At 42.4% G+C, this 21685-nt stretch overlaps 1 long non-coding RNA gene across 1 annotated transcript in view; it reads left to right on the forward strand.

The window, feature by feature from the left end:
- Positions 1–376: 376 nt before the first annotated feature.
- LOC122466774 overlaps positions 377–21685 on the forward strand; it is a 60101-nt gene continuing 38792 nt past the window's right edge. Inside the window, exon 1 of the long non-coding RNA XR_006292573.1 lies at positions 377–786. This is a non-coding gene — a long non-coding RNA (uncharacterized LOC122466774). The remainder of the gene's footprint in view (positions 787–21685) is intronic.

Below are 21685 nucleotides of genomic sequence, written 5' to 3' on the forward strand. Positions count from 1 at the left end.
AAGTGATACTCAGGACTTAAAAAATTGAGAGATTTTGTTGCATGCTTTCAAAAAATAACAAAACACCCCTTTGATGAGTTTTTAATAATATTTACCCTAAAACTGGAAATCCTTTGATTACTATAGAATTTGAAATGCCTTCCAGAGGACCAGGAAACTTGTAGGGGAATAGTACACTATGACGGGGTGGCTTAGGCCCAAAGGCCCCCTGCTGAAGGCCTCAGGATTCTGCCATACCCATCCCAGGAAAAGAGCAGTGGAGAGGTCCTCCAAGCAGGCTAGAGTGGCTGCAAGAAAAGTAGCCAATCAGCCCAGGGGGGCCATATAAAAGGAGCTGCAGAACAGTGCTGTAGTTAGTTGCTGTTTGGGACAGGAGGAGAATGGATTGTAGGTCTGGCTGCCCAGAAGAACAGTAGCAGGACTACAGATAGCTAAGTCTGCTGACAGGGACTGGGGGAATGAGAGGCTCTTGGCTGGCTGCTAGGGACTGAGTAAGGACTGAGCCTGGGGAGGGCTACAGAAAGATAGTGTCTCCAGGGAGGAAGCCCTGGGGATATGGCCCCATACCAGGGCTGGACTACTTAAAGACATAAGCCCAAGGAGGGCTGGAGAGAGACAAGCCCTGTGGACTATGTACCCCAGAAGGGGTTTATGCTGGCTAATGTGTGAACAGTGTGACTTGGCTGGAGGGCTGAGTCACTGAAAACCTGCCTAAGAACCACTGAAAGGGGTCTCCAGACCTAAAGAATGCAAACATGCCCAATCAGAAGGGGGCACTTGTGAGAGGTGGGTGCCAGCCCTGTTATAGCTCCTAGCAGGGAACTGCTGGACTTGCATCTTAAAGTATAGGGACAAATCAACAATGAAGTGGGAGGAGAAGAGATGGCCAACATTTTTCAATATTTTTATTTTTAAATGGTCTTTTATAATTAAAAATATTGAGAAACTATTGACTTTGTTTACATTTTTTTTCACAACTAGTATTTAGGCAATTTTTTTTATCAGGACCACTTTCAAAATTTCTCATTTAATCAAAGCCCAAAAAATTGTGAAATGTTGTCATAAAATGGATCCTGTTTTCAATCCTATGCAATGGAAACAACTTTAAAATGTTTTGGAAGTTTTTTAAACTAATTTTGACCAGCTCTCAGGAAGAGATGTTAGAGGTTGGGTTGAGGCATATGATTGGGGATCTGCAGATCAGGTTAGGTTAGCACTGCAGGGATGAAGCTAGCTGAACTTAAACAAGTGTGTAGGTCAGTTCAAATTTTGGATAACCGCTTACATTTAGTGGTGGTTCTGTCTGAACCACTTCACTTGTCGCTAACTCTTACTTGAAATGAGTACGTTACCTTTGATGCATGGTGGTAGAGTCAATGTGTGATCACTCTTGTTGATAAATGGAGTTTTAAAATTTAACTGAAAAAGTAATAAGTAAGAGCAGGATGTTTCAGAATTCAAATAAATAATTTGTCAGGAAAGTATAACCATCTGTCAGCCCCAGGTCTGTTAGTATTTTCTCAGCCACTAGGAAAGATGACCAAACTGCCAAAATCAAATAAGGATCGTACCTTTTGGGCTCCTGATGAAAATGTGTGAGAAGATGAACAGTTACACAAAAGGAAAGTTAAGATCATAAAGAGATTAGTTACTTAGTATAAATGAACCACAGATTTACACTCTAAAGTAGAGGTCAAGAGTACATTCTTAAATTATTTTACATCCACAACCATTTCTAGATGGTGATCAACCTAATCCACAACTTTTTTTCATAGTCAGCTATGAAAGAACTTAAGGCCAATATTTAAACCAGGGGTTCCTAAAGTGAGGCATTTACATCCATATATAGGCACCTCAGTAAAAATGGCCTGACTTCAGAGGTGCTGAGTGACTTCAGAAAATTCGGCCCATTATTTAGGATAATGGTGTCAGACCTTGTTTTATAAATTTTACCCTGAACTTGTGAGAAGCGAACCTTGCTGTAATTAGACAATTACTTACAGAAATGTGGCATGTGTCACATCAAGATCTAGCCAATTGTACTTCCTGGTGTGGGCTCTTAAAGGCACAGTCCATTACAGCAACTTCATAACATAACTGGAGCTGTGGTGGCTTACACTTGCCTTCTTTTGCAGTGAGGTACATTAAGTACCAATATGCTGGACATTTCTCCCCAGTCTACTTTCTTGCCAAGTTGAAGATAATAGTGTTTTTTTTGCAAAAGGTAAAAATGTGGGTCCAGGTCAAGGTAAGTGCATAGTTTACCCAGGATTCAATGGAGACATCCCAAGCTGATGTCCCTAGCATTGCTTTAATGAGTCAGGCCCCCCAAAATCACGAAACTGATTTAAAAATCAGGAGATTAAAGAAAGGTCTGTGTTCTTTGTATACTGCTTGTGGTTTCTGAGCCTTTACAGTTAAGTGGCTTCAAGCTTTCAAGCTTTTTCCCCAAAACTACAGGAGCTAGAAAATTACAAAGGAAAAAAGTAAGATTCTCATGCAATCTCTCAGTATCAGAATGGGAGCTTTAAGTAAAACACGGTTGGCAATACTGGGGTCCCAAATTTTGATACATTTGTTTGTTTGTTTTAAACAAAGTTTTATGTTTGAAAGCCCATCTTTGCTGAGAATTACTTAAAATCAGTAAAGCAAATTACCGACAGTCCTTCATTGTGATCTGTCTTGCAGAGTATCTTCAGCAAGAATATTCAATAGGAAGCCATAAATAGAAAGAATAGTGCAAAGCTATTTAGCTTTGGACATTTTTAGTAAAATATTTATTCTAATTGTGTTGAATTAGTAAAATATTTATTCTAATAGCTCCTTGAAATGATGTAGGTGTTTGAAGAAACAGCAATAATGTGTTATGGATTCTGTGCCAGTTAGACCATTAAGATTTTCAAAAGCAGTTTTGTATGATAATGGGTGGTTCAAGAAAGTGGCTAACTAGAAGCATGCAAAGTGGGAAATTTAAAAATGTTGATATCTTATGAGGGATTTAAAGTCAGGAAACCTTTTTTAAACTTAAGGCATAACATCTGAGTAAGATCAGGTTGTAGCCCACTTCTTAATTCATATAGTAAATCTCTGAGATCATTGTATATGGGCATCACTCTGACCTTACTAATAATTACATCACTTTCAAATTTTACATTCCCAAACGCTAGCAAAACCATTATTTGTCATGATCTATTATTTTGATGAAAATGGAATATATCCCAATCCTGACATAAACCCATACATAGTAAAGTGTTTTCAATTTCTTAGCCTTAAAAAAAAAATATGGTAAGGAAAATGTATTTTATGGAAAACCCTGATGTAGCCTAAATGGAATTTGGGGATTATCAATCTTTTAACTGTTAACAAAGCCATGGTCTCAGAGGGTTCAGCCTCTGAATCAATTACAGTATCCTGATTATTATGACAGTGAAAGACCCAATGAGCACATGAGGAACAGCTTACAGCCAATCATGTTTTCCTTTATTAATAATCTTCCTGAGCCAAGAAACAACCCAACAACCCTTAGCCCTGCCCATCATGGTGCCCTTCCCCCTGCTCAACCTTTTCCCCTGCCCCCTGGTCCCTAAGCAGCCTGAGCTGCTGTGGGGAGCCTCAGATCCTCCATCAGCCCTGGGCGGCATGCCTTGAGGGGCGGAAACATGGGCGGGGGGCTGCTCTTAGGCACCCTGGGCCCCAGCCCAGGGCAGGAGGAGGGTTCAGGTCTCCCCGCAGCAGTGTGGGCTTCCTTAGTCTGGCTCTGGCTTCAGGCCTGGCTAGAGGGCAGGGCCGTGGGGGAAAGAGAAGGAGCAGGGGGTGGCATCCCAGAGGAAAGAGGAGTAGGGGCGGGGCCATAGTTCTAGTGCTGGTGGCCCCTCCTTCTACACAGGTTCCGGCGCTCCTGGGGCCCCCAAATTGGCCTGGGCCCCGGGACCTGTGCATTAATTCGCCACTGCCTCCATGCACATGGCCTCTCAGGACATCAGAGTACCACTGGAGAAATGAAACTGTCCACTAGTGGGAGTTCAGGACATAAACTTTTCGCTGGAGCTGGCCCTATATTAGAGAACTCACTCTGAGAGCGATCATGACCACAGGCCTTGCCACCTTTGGAACACAAAGCAAAACTTAGTTTTCCCTCACTGCGCACACCATAAACACACTCACATAGCCAGACAAGCCAGAAACCTGCAAGCTAGGAAGGGAGAAAGAGATTTATTTTTAAATACTTGGAAGGTTCTCCAAAATTATGGTGACAGGGGCCATATAATTACTGAGAGAGACAGATAAATAGAAAACAACAAAAGTTATATGATAAATCTTTTATATTTTTATTGGGACAATTTCTGAGTTTATGTATTTGCAGCAGCCAATATTTTCAAAGCCAGTTGTCTAAAGTTAAGCCCTTACATCCACTGGGGAGGTGAATATTGTGAATGCTCAGCACCTCTGAAAATTACATTTACATGGGTACCTCGTTATGGGTTTAGGCACCCAACTTTGAAAAATGCTGGCCTACATAGTTTTTTCTAGACAAAAAAAAGCTTATATGTATTATTCTTTTCATAATTTGTTGCACTATATCCATGCAAAGAATTGGTTGCTTAAATTCCATGCCTTGGCTTCTTTGTGAAAGATACTGTGCCTCCCTCATAAGAAACATATTATGCCTGGTCAAATATTTCTCTCCATGGGAGGATGAGGACTGTAGCACTATGGGGCTCTCATTTATCAGAAGCACTTAATTTATCACCTGGGTTTTATTAAAAAAAGAGATATCTGTTCTGTTTGGACAGCCACTGTCTGGTGGATTTAAGAGATTATGGTTTACTTTAGGAAAGTGTTATTGTGAGATATGATAGGAATAGCATGACATCATTCCTGGCAATATAGTATCAGTGAATGAAGGAAAAAACACACAGGCAGCTTTCTGGTAACTGGAAAAATCGCTGTGTTCTCTCAGAATGTAAGATGCTATAAGACTCTATATGTCAGGCACCCAGTCTAGAAATCAGAATAGACACCATAGCAATAAATTCCTCAAAGGACACCATTCTGAGAATGTATGAAGTTTTGAAATATAGGAGAAAGTTGGAATTTAGGGTGGATTAATGAGAGACTGTCAAGCTTAGATATATTATGCTATTTACTGGAAAGAAGAGGCTTTCCAACTTTTACTTTGTAACATATTATATATATATATATGTGTGTGTGTGTATATATATATATATATAGTTTGTATGTATGTATATATTGTGTGTTATATAAATATAATACGTACAACAACAAATTGTTGGGGTGTGGGGGGAGACAGGGGACATGCCCACCAACTTTTTACCATGGGCATAGTAGCCTAGGGTAGGTGCAGCACAGCAGAGGCAGGGGCTGCGCTTCCTGATGGAGGAGCTGATAAGGTGATCAGCTCCCCCACCATGAACCGCAGCCCCTGCTAGTGGTGCCAGCTTCTTTCTGGTGGGGGGACAGGCCCCCCCCGACAGGGGGGAAAAGGGGGCAATTGCCCAAGGGCCCAGGTGATTTAAAAGGGCCTGGAGTCCCCCGGCTGCTGCCACTGGCAGGCTTCCTGCCAGCCCTTGCTCCACACTGCTCCCAGAAACATGTCCCTGCGAACCCTGGGGGGGAGGGAGAGGTCTCCATGCACTACCCCCACGCCCCCGAGTGCCAACTCCACAGCTCCCATTGGCCCTGCCTAGAAGCTGCTGCCAGAAAGATGTGCCTGTTGCTTTTGGGAGCTGCCCAAGATAAGTGCTGACCCCCCTCCTACACCCTAACCGTCTGCCCCAACCAAGAGCCTGCACCCAGCACCCCCTCCCAAAGCCCACACCCCTTCACACACCCCAACTCCCTCCCAGAGCCTGCACCCCACCCCCCTCACCCTGAACCCCTTGCCCCAGCCTGGTGAAAGTGAGTGAGGGTGGGGGAGAGCGAGTGAGAGAAGGAGGAGGGGATGGAGTGAGCAAAGGTCGGGGCCTTGGAGAAGGGCGGGACAGGGCGTGGTCTCAGGGAATGGAAGGGGCAGGGGTTGGGGCAAGGGTCTTTGGGTTTGTACAATTAGAGAGTTGGCAACCCTACCGGGCGGGCATGTAGAAGCCCTGGCCATGCTGGAAGAGCACGCCCGAAAGCTCGCTGGGCACCAGCCAGCGCAGGCGCAGCACCGCCCAAATGGCAGGCCCTGGGGCCTGGAATTGGTGCCAGCAGGCCTGTGGGGGGGATGCGGTGGACCTTAACATCCTTTTCCCACAGGACTCCCCTCCCTGCTCCTCCTCTTCCCCCAGACCTCTCCCCCTGGTCAGGCCAGAAACTGGAGCTGGGCGATGGTAAGAACTGCCCAGAGAGCCAGGGCCTCTGTGGGGAGCCCTGGACCCTCCACCTGCCCTGGGTGGGACGTGGGCTGGGTGCTGCTCTCAGGCCTCCCAGCCTCCTGTCCAGGGCAGATAGGGGGTCCAGGACTCCTCACAGTGGCCTGGACTCCCTGGGTGGCTCTTATCACGGCTTTTCTGTGGCTTCTGGCCTGGCCAGGGGGCAGAGCCCTCGGGAGAAAAGGAGGAGCAAGGGGTGAGACCGCGGTTCTGAAACCACTGCACCACCCCCGCACTTCTACACAGGTTCTGGCACTCCTGAGGGAGCTCCCAAACTGGAGGGGATCCTGGGACCAGGCCTCACGGGACCAGGTGTTAATCCTCCACTGGTTAATTGTATTCATATTCTTCCAGAAATCAACCCAAAATCTCATTAAAATGTTTGTGCTTTTTAAACTATTTGATATGTTAATTTACCTGGACTAACTAATATGACTCTAGTTACAGCTAAGCACATTCAGTTTTAATTAGACTCTCTATCAGTCAATGACGTTGAATTTCTTTGGCTTACTTCTGTTTTTTGCACTTAGTCTTTTTATTATTTATATTTTTGTTGCCTTTAAAATGATTCATAGAATCATAGAAGATTAGAGTTGGAAGAGACCTCAGAAGGTCATCTAGTCCAACCCCCTGCTCAAAGCAGGACCAACACCAACTAAATCATCCCAACCAGGGCTTTGTCAAGCTGGGCCTTAAAAACCTCTCAGGATGGAGATTCCACCACCTCCCTAGGTAACCCATTCCAGTGCTTCACAACCCTCTTAGTGAAATAGTTCTTCCTAATATTCAACCTAGACCTCCCCCACTGCAACTTGAGACCATTACTCCTTGCTCTGTCATCTGCCACCACTGAGAACAGCCAAGCTCCATCCTCTTTAGAACTCCTTTTCAGGTAGTTGAAGGCTGCTATCAAATCCCCCCTCACCCTTCTCTTCTGCACACTAAATAAGCCCAGTTCCCTCAGCGTCTCCTCGTAAGTCATGTGCCCCAGCCCCTAATCATTTTTGTTCTCCTCCACTGGACTCTCTCCAATTTGTCCACATCCTTTCTGTAGTGGGGGGCTCCCAAACTGGATGCAATACTCCAGGTGTGGCCTCAGCAGTGCCGAATAGAGGGGAAAAATCACTTCCCTCAATGCTGCTGGCGATGCTCCTACTAATGGAGCCCAATATGTCGTTAGCCTTCTTAGCAACAGGGGCACACTGCTGACTCATATCCAGCTTCTCATCCACCGTAAACCCCAGGTCCTTTTCTGCAGAACTGCTGCTCAGCCAGTCGGTCCCCAGCCTGTAGCGGTGCCTGGGATTCTTCCGTCCTAAGTGCAGGACTTTGCACTTGTCCTTGTTGAAACTCATCAGACTTCTTTTGGCCCAGTCCTCCAGTTTGTCTAGGTCACTCTGGACCCTATCTCTATCCTCCAGCATATCTACCTTTCCCCCCAGTTTAGTGTCATCTGTGAACTTGCTCAGGGTGCAACCCATCCAATCATCCAGATCATTAATAAAGATGTGGAACAAAACCGGCTCCAGGACCAACCCCTGGGGCACTCCACTTGATCCCGGCTGCAGCTAGACATTGAGCCCTTGATCACTACCCACTGAGCCCGACAATCTAGCCAGCTTTCTATCCACCTTATAATCCAGTCATCCAATCCATACTTTTTTCACTTGTTGGCAAGAACACTTTGGGAGACCGTATCAAAAAATTTGCTAAAGTCAAGATATATCCCGTCCACTGCTTTCCCCATATCCACAGAGCCAGTTATCTCATCATGGAAGGCAATCAGGTTGGTCAGACATGACTTGCCCTTGGTGAATCCATGTTGACTGTTCCTGATCACCTTCCTCTCCTCTAAGTGCTTCAAAATGGTTTTCTTGAGGACCTGCTTCATGATTTTTCCAGGGACTGAAGTGAGGCTGACCAGTCTGTAGTTCCCTGGGTTCTCCTCCTTCCCTTTTTTAACGATGGGCACTATATTTGCCTTTTTCCAGTCGTCTGGGATCTCCCCCAATCACCACAAGTTTTCAAAGATAATGGCCGATGGCTCTGGAATCACATCAGCCAATTTCCTCAGCACCCTTGGATGCATTAGATCTGGACCCATGGACTTGTCCGTATCCAGCTTTTCTAAATAGTCCTTAAACTGTTCTTCCACCACTGAGGGCTGCTCACCTCTTCCCCATACTGTGTTGCCCAGGACAGCAGTGTGGGAGCTGACCTTGTCTGTGAAGACTGAGGCAAAAAAAAAAAAATTGAGTACTTCAGCTTTTTCCACATCATCTGTCACTAGGTTCCCTCCCCCATTCATTAAGGGTCCCGCACTTTCCCTGACCTTTTTCTTGTTGCTAACATACCTGTAGAAACCCTTCTTGTTACCCTTCACATCCCTTACTAGCTGCAACTCCAGTTGTGTTTTGGCCTTCCTAATTACACCCCTGCATGCTCGAGCAATATTTTTATACTTCTCCCTAGTCATCTGTCCAAGTTTCCACTTCTTGTAAGTTTCCTTTTTGTGTTTATGCTTGCCGAAGATTTCACTGTTAAGCCAAGCTGGTCGCCTGCCATATTTGCTATTCTTTCTGCACATCGGGATGGTTTGTTCCTGCGCCCTCAATAAGGCTTCTTTAAAATACAACCAGCTCTCCTGGACTTCTTTCCTCCTCAGATTAGCCTCCCAGGGGATCTTGCCCATCAGTTCCCCAAGGGAGTCAAAGTCTGCTTTTCTGAAGTCGAGTGTCTGTATTTTGTTACTCTCCTTTCTTCCTTTTGTGAGGATCCTGAACTCAACCATCTCATGGTCACTGCTGAATTCAGATTCATTCAAACACATACAGTGATACTGAGCTACTGGATTAAAGTGAGAGTGATTTTCTCTAGTTGGTAGTTGATCATATCTTAAGGGCTGGGTTGTATCTTAAGCCTTTGCTATGGTATGGTGGTATTGAGGGAAAGAACCAGTTCCTGTGGTGGGGACTGGAGGTGCAAAGAGCAGAGGCTGGTTCTTCAGGGTTAGCTGGGCTAGGGTCACAGGAGGGCAACTACAGCACCATTTAAAAGATTGGAGTGTGCAGCATTGATCATGCACTATTATTCTAGCTGGTATACATACACACGGTGAGACACTTTGTGCCCCTGAAGAGCTTACAGTCTGTTTAGACAAGAGTGGAAGGGGAAAGGGAGACACAGTGAGGTAAAGTGATTTGCTAAGATCATACAGCAGGTCAGTGGTAGACCTTGTAGAGTGGCAGAGTCTTGAATTCCACTCTAATGCCCTATCCACTAGATCAAGTTTCCTTTACAATGTAGAGCTAGTGATGTGGCATGACATATTCACGTAAATACCGGAGGAGACCGCTGAATACGTTGATGCATTATCTGCAGCCAATGGGGCCCAGTTATGGTCTCTAAGTGCTACTGCATACAACCGATAAATATAATTTTACCACTAATATCAACTAACTGCTGTACCATACCATAAATTATACCTGGTTTACAGTGTAAACATCTCTCACTACAATCACCCTAGATTTCAACAATCTGTGTCAACAACCTTTAGTATATTGCTTCGATTAATTTATGTATTGATTTGTTTTCTGCTAATGTTTGTGACACTCTTTTTGTTGTATCAGTTAACTGCTGGGATGTCTTCCAGGCACAATACACTACACTAACATATAATAATACAAAAGAAAAACATTTCAAGACTCTAACAAATTACATTATAACTGGACACAGATATGAACCAGATGTGCAAGTGATGAACATATATTATAGATACATACCTGTTACCACCCTTCAAAATCATGGTCTAAAATGTCTTCACCTGTGACCAGTTGGCAAAGAGCCTGGCTGGAGCACGGAAGACTGAGGTTGAAAGCTAGCTTTGTGTTTTCCTGCTGAGTTTTACATAGCTTCTGTTTTGGTTTGGCTTTTTTATTTGTAGCATTTTTAAGAATATTGTCCCCACAATTTTAAGCATATTGGCCCATGTGAATGCATTGATAGTCTCAGTCTAGTTCCTCATGAGCAGATGTCTGTAAAACAAAACAATCCAGAAAAAATGCAATAATTGGCACTGTTGTTGGCTGTCTTATTAAGGGATCAAGGGCTGCATGCATATGGATGCCGAACTACCCTTTTCGCCACTAGCTCACTCTAGGTCAGGGCTGAGGAGCATGTGGAAGCTTGCACAGTTATAACCCATATTAAACATGTTCTATGAAGAAACCGAGCACTTCAGCCTCCAGAGCTGTCAGTCAACAGAAGATTTGCTACCTTGTTTAATGAAGAGAGAAGCATTTAAAGAGCAGTAAAGGAAGTAAGTAAAACACATGAAAGAAGCATATTAAGCCAGTTATATATTTGGTTCTGTTGTTTGAGGAGCATGGACAAAAGCCCTCCACACCCGACTAGCCACAGTGCAATCTATACTGTATAAATTAGTGACACAGTGTACAAATGGTTTACGGGTTGTGTGCGTTGGTCATTGGCTATAATCATGAGTTGTGTCAAAGCTCTGAATTGCACTTTTTTGAGGGGGAGGGGAAACCGGTATAGTAGGGGAAGAAAGTATACTGTAAGGTGAGGAACATATCATTGGTACAGTAGCTCTACTTATTAGTTTATTATCATGTCTTAAGTGCTGACAATGTATTGGGTGCTGTACAAGACGTTGCTAAGCAGCTAAAAAAGCTGATAGTAATTTTGCTTCAGAATTAGGGACAGGACCGTTGGTTTTACATGAGCCATTACACAACACTCAAACTTAACTCCCCACTGTCTTTGAACTTGAAAAAAATTGAGCTAAAGTCAAACCTCAGTCTCATTATGGGTAGTAAGAATTGCAGGCCCCTGGAGTGCAGTTATTGGTAAGTGTCTGAATAGGTTAGAAACCAATACCACTGGGGATATTCGTATAGTAATAGTCTCTCAGTAGATAGTATATTCTAAGACCAGTCAAATGCAACAGCACCATCATTTTCTTTTTGCAGGATGTTAAAGGCAAAATCATTTATCTGACAAGTCCTCGAGATGCAAAACCAATTATGGGACGGTAACAAATTGTAAGGAATTGTCACTGGAAGGTACTGAATTTTTTTATATTAATAAAATACTTACTACAAATTGGATCCTTATACCAAATTCCATCATTTTAGGGCATGCCTTGTGTTAGATATTTTGTACCTTGAGATAAATGTGTGGTTTAAAAAACTGCTTTTAGGGACTGATGGTGAAGGAACTAATCTTGGCAAAGAAAGGACAAGTCTTCTGCAGTAATGGTTTGGTAAATCATGACTGGATATGTGATAAATAAAGGGGGGATATCTCCCTTTGATGGACAGCCAGCCATCGAGCTATAAAATCCCTCTTGGTAGCTGTTCTCTACTTGCTTTGCCTGTAAAGGGTTAAAAAGTCCCCCGGGTAAAGAAAAAAAGTGGGCACCTGACCAAAAGAGCCAAGGGGAAGACTAGAATTTTTTTAAATGGGGCTGGGGGGGGGGAACTTTCCCTTTATCTGTTCTCCCTGGGCTGCAGGGATACAGAGCAGCAATGCTATATGCAGGAATGCTGTGTAAGGTTTGAACAGGGAATGTAAGGAATCCATTGGACAGGAAATGTTTAGGTAGATGCGATCAAGTTTATTTATTTATTTATTTTGGCTTGTGGATCTCCTCTGTGCTAACCCCAGATGCTTTTGTTTGCTTGTAACCTTTAAGATGAACCCCCAAGAAAGCTATTTTGGATGCTTAATTTTTGGAATTGCTTTTAAAATCTAGCAAAAGCCTAAGTTCCAGATGTATTTTCTTTCTTTTTGTTTTTAATAAAATTTACCTTTTTTAAGAACAGAATTTGGAGTTTTGTGTCCTAAGAAGTTTGTGCCTATGCTGTTTGATTAGCTGGTGGCAACCGCTAATTTCCTTTCTTTCTCAGCTCTTCCCCAGAGGGGTGTGTGAGAAAGGGCTTGAGGGTACCCCACAGGGAGGAATTCCCAAGTGCTCCTTCCTGGGTATAAGGGGTTTTTTTGCATTTGGGTGGTGGCAGCACTTACCAAGCCAAGATCAGGGAAAAGCTGTAACCTTGGGAGTTTCATACAAGCCTGGAGTGGCAAGTATTAATTTTTAGAATCCTTGCAGACCCCCACCTTCTACACTTGAAGTGCCAGAGTGGGGATTCAGCCTTGATGGGGTGTTATAGCTTGAAAAACACTATTTACCGTAAAGAAAATAGGCCAAAAATATTCTCCAAAATTTGGGACACCGCAATCAAGCACATTAATAACATAGCAAGGCTGAGTCATTTAACTGGGTTACTTTTCCAGGCCTCTGCATTGGAATAGGGTTGAAATTGGGATTTAGGCTTTTTTCCCTTTCTTTCTTCTTTCCCCCATGCCCTATTTTTTCTTCAATCATGTGCGAGGGGTCCTGCTTTTATAATGAGATTTTCTATATAATCTTGAGGCCACATTGTTCTCATAACGTAAGCCTGTATAAATGTGATAGGGTTCAAGTTTTGACAATCAACAACTCTAAGCTGTCAGTAGGGAATTGAGCCTGAGACCTCTTGTACTGAAAACATAAATATCTACTGCTTGAGTAGTTCTTTAGGTGGCATTTGGAGCAAACTCATTCTCTTATGTAGACTGAGCACTAATGGGGGGCAAAGACCAACATTTGTAATGGCAATCTGGTTTATAAAACATAGTGGCTGGAACTCTCTCAATGTGGCCCTTAATACTTTGTTTTGTGAATTTTGTGTCTTTTACATGAATTATCATATTGATATTTACTAAATTCATTACTCAGTTTAATATTAAATAATGGTCCTCAGAGTGTCTGGGGCCCATGAGAGTGGGCCCCTAGGCAAATTAAAGCTGGATCCTCTGTTGATGGGAACCCAGGCATCGCCATAGACTCCTGTTGCCAACATACGTACTATATCAAAGAAGCTGCTAATTGCAATTAAAAATATCAACAAATAAATCAGTTAGTTAATTTCGTTCCAATCTGTAGCTAAGCCAGTTCTATTCAGTGTAGAACTCTAAGAGCTCACATAGTGAGGAACGTCTGCCTTTTGGATGAGACATTGTAAACTATCAAAAGCCTCTGAAACTTTAGGGATGGTTAAATGTTTAAACAGAAATATTTCATATTTAAACAGAAAAGTTCTTGTGGTTGTTAAACCATCATTAGAAGAGGGTGGAAGCTGGTTTACAAGCTCTGATGTTGGACCTCTACGCTGTGGGTGGTAGAAATGAAGCCACTTTTAGCCAGTAAAGTTTAATTGTAAAATATACTGTAGATAATTGTTTATATATGGCAAGAATTGCTTCTCACCATGTGAACTATCAGAACTGAGTCTGGAGGAAAATGAATGATGCTTTATTTTAATTATTCTAGCAGACTGGAAAGTAAGGACCTGAATCTGCTGATATTCCCTGTTTTTTCCTCCCTCTATTGAGGCATAGATTCTTCCTGACCAGATAGCACATGCTGGGGGAGACTTTTTTTTTTCTGAAACCATAAGGGGAAAGAAGGAAAAAATGCTTGGTCACACAAATGATCCATTGCTTAAAAAGAACCCCCAAATCTCCAGTTCATGAGGAAACAAGTTTTGCCTAACTCATGTCACTGGACCGCTGAAAATACATGCTGTGGGATAGCAATACTGAGCACCCCCCTGAGGTCTCACCTTGGATATAATCGTTTATTGCAGAATGTGTGGTTTCACTTAAAAATACATAGTTTTAGCCTTCCTTAGGAAGACCACCTTAATGTGAGTCAGTTCAGAGTTGTTCTCTTGAGTTTGCAGGAAAGCAAAATGAAGGTAGTGCAGGGCTATAACTCCATTCATCTCAGTAGAATGTTAACTCTGAAGCCCAATGATGATTTTAAATTTCAACATTAGTCATTCAGTGTTGAAACAATCATCATTAAACATCCAGCTAATGTGCTTTAACCAGTCTGGTACATTTGAATGATGTCACCGCACATTAAGCGGTTGGGGCTGTTGTCAGGCTTGTACAAAAAGGTGTGTGGCCCCTTTACAAGCTATATAGCCAGAGAGTGACTTGCTTCATACCAGGTCAGCGTGAGGTTGCTGACCCATCTCTCCGCAAGGTCACCAGAAGATAGGAGAGGCTTTTATGTCCATGCTGGTGCAGGAAAAGCCCTCTTACCTGGACCAGCTAGAGTAGCACCCACCCTCCTTCTTAAATAAATACCAGGTTTATCAGATCTGCTGTGGGCATTCCATGCTGTTGCTCCTTTTGTGAGGGTCTGGGAAGGAATTTGTTCCCTCACCACCAGATTGGCCAATGCAAGGTGGTTTTTTTCACCTTCCCCACAGTGGGTTGAGGCTTAGTTGGGATGAACATGAAACGGGGATTAGACTGATTCTGCAACACATTATGTAAGCATAATGGATGTCCTTTGCAGGTATTCCACAGGGAAGGGATACAGTTATCAGATAAAAAGGATTGGTAAAGGATTTAAAGGAGGCGTTCTTTAAAGGAGCAGAAATAGTGGGGGGCGCTCTTATGGCAGGAGACAGCTGTGATGATCTGTACCCCTATTGTAACCGCTTCTGCAAGATTATGTTAAATGTAGTACAAAGCATACTGTGTAAGGTATCATTTGAAAACTCATGATTTGCTAATCATTATTTGTGGCAACATTGTGCGTAAAGATATAAGATTCCACTGTATAATATTACCAAGACCTGTTCCAGCATGTTCTGGAGGGCAGTCACAAACAAACTCCCTATAGACAAAAGGCTAGCCAATGTCTCAGCCAGGTGTCAAGGAGATCAAGTAGACCATCACCTGATTAGGTGCCCACCCTTTGGCAGAGGAGAGGGTGTGGGCAAAAGATCTACATTTTGACAAAGAAGCTGGTTAAAGTTCCTGGCCACACAGACTCTCTTAACATCAGTTGGAGATGATTCTTGCACAAGAAAAAGGGCTTTAAGAGGAGAGGACAGACGCCCCGCCCCCAGTCTTCTCCTCCTTGCTCTCTATCCATGGAATCATCAACACATGAACAGCAAAGGAAACAGCATTGCACTGGGCAGGGGGCGGATCCTGACTGAAAGAGGTTCAGCCGGTGGGACTGCTGGAACATGTGGTGAAGGCGACCTTTGCTTTGTATTCACTTAGCTGGTTAGCTAACTTGGCTAACTTAGCTTGTTAGGTTGGGTGTTGGTTGCGTTTTACATTTTATTTCTTTCAGTTCTGACTTATGCTCCTCATTACATGTAGACACTTAAAATCTATCTTTCTGTAGTTAATACATTTGTTTTATCTAAACCAGTGTGTTTGGATTGAAGTGTTTGGGGGAAACTCGATTTGGGATAAAAAAATTTGTGCATATCATTTTCTAGTAATAAATGATGGGCTTTATATGAGCTTGTGTTGTCCAGGAGGGTGCTGGGCTGTAGAAGATGCACATTTCTTGGGGAAAGTCTGGGACTGGGAGTTTGTTAGTTTTGTCCTGTAATGTAACTCATGAGTGGCTAGCCAGAGTATTCATACAATATATCTGGAGTGACTTACATGCTGGAGACTGTGTGAGAGCAGACCAGGAGTGGTTGCTCTCTCAATGAAGCAGGGTAAAAGGCACCCCAGGTTAGGGAATTGAGGGGACACAGTTGTCCATCAGTCCAGATTGTACCTTAGGTAATCATAGAATCAAAGGACTGGAAGGGACCTCAAGAGGTCATCTTAGTCCAGTCCCCTGCTCTCATGGCAGGACTAAGTATTATCTAGACTACCCCTGACAGGTTTGTCCAACCTGCTCTTAAAAATCTCCAGTGATGGAGATTCTACAACCTTCCTGCGCAATTTATTCCAGTGCTTAACTGCCCTGACAGTTAGGAAGTTTTTCCTAATGTCCAACCTAAACTGCCCTGGCTGCAATTTAAGCCCATTGCTTCTTGTCCCGTCCTCAGAGGTTAACAAGAACAATATTTGTAACAACCCTTTATGTGATTGAAAACTGTTATCATGCCATCCCTCTGTCTTCTCTTTTCCAGACTAAACAAACCCAATTATTTCAATCTTCCCTCATAGGTCATGTTTTCTAGACCTTTAATCATTTTTGTTGCTCTTCTCTGGATCTTCTCCAGTTTAGTCACATCTTTCCTGAAATGTGGCACCCAGAACTGGGCACAATACTCCATCTGAGGCCTTATCAGTGCAGTGTAGAGTGGAAGAATTACTTCTCATGTCTTGCTTACAACACCTGCTAATACATCCCAGAATGATGTTTGCGTTTTTTGCAACACTGCTCACTCATATTTAGCTTGTGACCCAATATGACCCCCAGATCCCTTTCTGCATTACTACTTCCGAGGCAATCATTTCCCATTTTGTATTTGTGCAACTGATTGCTCCTTCCTAAGTGGAGTACTTTGCATTTGTCCTTATTGAATTTCCTCCTATTTACTTCAGACCATTTCTCCAGTTTGTCTAGATCAGTTTGAATTTTAATTCTATTCTCCAGTGCACTTGCAACCTCTCCCAGCTTGGTATCATCTGCAAACTTTATAAGTGTACTCTCTATGCCATTATCTAAATCATTGATAAAGATACTGAACAGAACCGGACCCAGAACTGATCCCTGTGGGACCCAACTTGATATGCCCTTCCAGCCTGACTGTGAACTACTGATAACTATTCTCTGGTAATGTCACACCAAGCCCTCATCCTTCATAACCCACCTTAACCATAGGGGGTGCTGCCACACCCCCGGTTTGAAGTGGTTTCCATCATACACATCATTTACAGTTATTTCAATGACTCTCAGAACCCCCACTATAAAAATTTGTTCAAGAATCCCTGCCCTTAGCCCTCATGCGACGGGGTTGAGCTCCCAGCAGCAGGGTGGCTGGGGATCAGGATGGGTAAAGGGGGAGGACTGACAGCCTCCCTCCCTCCACAGTATATGTAAATGATTATGGAATTACCTGTACTGTAGAATTTTACCTGCCAGGTACTCGCAGACATTTTAGGAGTAAAGTTGTGGCCTAATTAAGCCACAATCAGTGTCTTCTGTCCTTCTTCCTGCATAGTTGGACAATGGGGGTTGCACATAAGTACGACAGAACACTTATTCCTGTGGATTAACATAAGAGTGTAGTGTTGGAAACAGAGAGAACGTATGGTGGGGGAATAGTAGTTCTCTGGGGTAGGATGAGGCTTTGATAAAGGACTGGTTGATCTCAGGGGAGAATGAAAGACCTCAGAAAAGGATGAGGTGATTTTAGAAAAAGGGCTCTGCACCTTACACTTTTGCTTGTGTTTGTTTAGCACTTGGGAAGCACTAGACCGGAATTCAGGAGACTTGGGCTCTATTATCATCTGCCGGGAACCTACTGTGTGACCTTGGGCAAGTCACTTCACCTTTCTGTGCCATTGTTTTGTTGACCTCCCAGATGTTGCCTGTCTTGTACAGTGCCTAGTGTACTATCTTTGTACAGTGCCTAATGCAAGGAGGGCTTAATCTTGGTACATTTAATAATAAATAACATGCTTAACTTGAAGCATATGAGTGGTCCTATAGAAGCTAAGGAACTATTCATGGGCATAAAGTTAAGCACAAACATAGATGTTTGTGGGATTGGAACTTTAGGGTGAAAAATACTTGGCAGGGTGAAATAAAATGAGTGAAAAGAGGGTGGTTAAGCAGTGTCAGTTGAGGGTAAAAATAAACTTCCATGGTGAAATAAAAATCAGATCTATTTTAAATTGTCACTAAAGGTGGAAATAATTTTACTAAACTGTTTAGCAGTATCATCATTAGTATCTTGCTGTAGTTCTTGGAGAACTGCATAGAGTATAAAACAAAGATCAAAAATATCAGCTCTAATGAACTTTACTGCACTGTGCAGTCATTAGATCAATCCTCTCTCCGCTCCCAAATCATTCTTGTTCATTGCAAATGAAGTCTGTGTGGGGTTGATAACACTGCCTTTAGTTTCCTTTCACATTCAGTCACTGATTAGTGACAGGAAATTCAGTTCATTGTTAGGTTTTCAGTTTTGTGAGTTCTAACTCAGCCATTAGGTTCAAAAGGTAAAATCAAAGGTGACTCTGAAGCATACAGCACATGAGACAAGGACATTGCTGTAACCTTTGTGTTCTGACAAGAATCATCCATTTGGGGGAATTGCTTTTTGAAATTTTGAGAAGATAAGATTCCATTTTAGCCAGAATCCTGATCCTGTGTATTTTCTCATCTTCCCAGAATAAAATCCCTTGATAAGCTTTTACCAGCATAAGTGTCATTGATTCAGTTGTGAGCCTGGTCCGACGTCCTGCAGACACTGAGGAGCCCATGAAGTGAGAAGTGTGACGCAGTCTGTAATGTAGCACATGCATGCACACATCTTACAATGCATGAGCCATGCATCCGATCAAGTGGGTATTCACCCACGAAAGCTTATACTCCAATACGTCTGTTAGTCTATAAGGTGCCACAGGACTCTTTGCCGCTTTTACAGATCCAGACTAACACGGCTACCCTTCTGATACTTGACACCTTACCATGTGTGTCAGAGGTGAGTATGAACACTGTGCTGAGAAATAAGAAGCAGATTTTCTAATTATGGAGTAGGGCATGGAGGCTGAGGTGAAGGAGGGAGCCAGGGGAATATTGTGACTTGAGTATGAGTATGGAACTCTTACTTGGAAGTCAGTGAGACTATTTGTTTAAGTGCTCACCAAAGCAAATACAGGTTCTGCCATAGGGTGCTGACAGTGACATTTATCCCATGGAGAGAGCCAGCATTCTGCCCATGTTGCATTTACACCCTGTTTTGAGGGCTCAGGTGGAACTCCAGTGTTGCTGGCGTGATTCTCTGGTAAGCATGTATTCCATGTACCCTTCTGTGGCTGAATGGGATCCTGTTGCAATCTCTATTTGTATGTTGGCTGTCATCCTGACCAACATCTTGGGTTGAATTGGACACCTGCAGAGCTAAAATCATGAGTTTAGTGTGTAGTTTGAGCTAAAGAGCCATGTTCTAACTCTACCTGGTGTCTCAGAGACTATATCTTCTGTGGATCCTGCATGTGGCCCAATGAGTCATATTGACTCTCTGTAGAGGGACTGATTTCACTTTTAGTGAATGGAGAGCTGAGATGCACAAGCTAAAAGAAAAGAGGGGAAGGTGAATGAAGCAGAGGATTGTTTCATGAATTGACCACCAATCTCCGTTCAGTTGTAACAGCGTAACCCTGTCAAAGCTGGTGGTGTTGCCCCAGCGTGAGTGAGAGAATTTGACCCAATATTTACTATAATGTTTTGGGGTTTTGTGCTTTGCAATGAGCAGCAAAAGAAGAGGTGTTTTTTCTAAAGGACAAATAACGTAAAAACATTATTTTTGGTCAGGAGTTTTCTGCAGTTTCTAGTAAAATGTTTTCTGAACGTTTTGGTTTTGTTACAATGTCAACTGCATATTGGGGAGCAATGTGTTTAAAAGGGCACAACACCGCTGTGGACATGCTTCTGCCATCCATAATGAAAAGGAGTAGTGCCTCGCTACTTGAGTAGCAGGATTGATTTAAATACTAATACTCTCGAGAAAGATATTATTCAGGATGAGTAAGGGGCAGATGGGGCAGAACTGGGCCCATATTCTTTATTCTAATCATAGCATAAGACAATATTCCATGCTAAACTACAATTAGACTTACCAGAATTTGATTTGAATTTTTTTATAATTTCAACACAATATCAATGCTTATTTTAAGCAGTTTTAATATTCATTTCCTTAAATTTTCACAGTTGCACAAAAATATGGTTTTTAAAGTTTTTTGTTTTGTTTTGTTTTTTATCAATTTTAAATTTTCACAGTTGCAGGAAATTGTGGGGAATTCAGATGATGGTGGGGGCAGGTTAGACAATAATTTAATGACAGTAGATGTTGAGATACAAAAAATTAAAGCTTTGACTGTTAAAACACAAATTGTCAACATCACATATCAAAATATATGAAACAAATATGCTTAAATCAAATTCTAATAAGTTCTCAAGCAGCATTTTACTTACTTTTGCCTATCTGTAAGTTTTAATTATTATCGATGGAAATATTTTATGCCTGTATGGTGAAATCAACATTTCCTGATTTTTTTTTTACTGATTAAAAAAAATATCTAATCCTTTCAAGCCTAACTATAACATAGAAAATTAAATTAACTTGAGAGAAACACTATACCTGACATTCACTCAGCTGCTTCCCCAGCCCTTATAATTCAAGACCAACCCTTTTAGAAAACGGTTAATGGCTGTTTTACATTCCTTTAACACCAAACCTGCAATTTGAAGAGTGAATACCGGTGGGTGGAATCACTTTTAATACTTCCTTCCTCCTCCCGAAGTGTTAACATACCTCTGCCTAGATATTCACCTAATGTCTTTATTTCTGAATTTTCTTGTCTCATCTGCTCCGGCTACATTGTGTTGTCTGCCATCCCATTGGCATTTCCTTTAATTTATTGCATAATTGAAGGGAAGGTTCCCAGCTTTATGGCTGCTATCTGCGCTCCCCCTCCCCTTCCTAACCCCCCATCCAAAGACCGCTCAATTCCAGAAGACAGGTGTGAGGTTTTATTTCCCTGATTTCAGTTTCTGTAGTAAGATTAATGATAAGAGCCACACTTTGTAAGTTATCAGCTAGAAATGTAGTTCTGACGTTGCACAAAAAAGGGAAGAGAAAATATTCTATATTCAATACATTATTATTTAATACTGCAGTCACACCCATTGGCCCCTGTCAGGATTGAGACTTATTGTATTCCAATACGTACAAATAATGAAAGTGTAGACTGATTGGTCCCTTCCAGCTTTGGAATCTATGTGATCCTCTAGTCTGACCTGAATAACTAACCATAGAACTTCCCCAAAATAATTTCTAGAGCAGATCTTTTAGGGAAAAAAATCAATATTGATCTAAAAATTGTCAGAGATGATGAATCACCATGATCCTGGGTAAATTGGTCCAATGGTTACTTAATCCCATGACTACAAATGTACGCCTTATTTCCAATCTGAATTTGTTTCCTTCAACTTCTAGTCATTGGATCATATTATACCTTTCTCTGCTAGATTGAAGAGTCCATTATTTAATATTTGTTCTCGATGTAGATGCTTTTAGACTGTAATCAACTCACCCCTTAAACTTTGCTTTGTTAAGCTAAATGGAAAAGGAGTACTTGTGGCACCTTAGAGACTAACCAATTTATTTGAGCATAAGCTTTCGTGAGCTACAGCTCACGATGAAGTGAGCTGTAGCTCACGAAAGCTTATGCTCAAA

The sequence above is a fragment of the Chelonia mydas genome, chromosome 1 (genome assembly GCF_015237465.2).
Source record: "Chelonia mydas isolate rCheMyd1 chromosome 1, rCheMyd1.pri.v2, whole genome shotgun sequence".
NCBI lineage: Eukaryota > Metazoa > Chordata > Testudines > Cheloniidae > Chelonia > Chelonia mydas.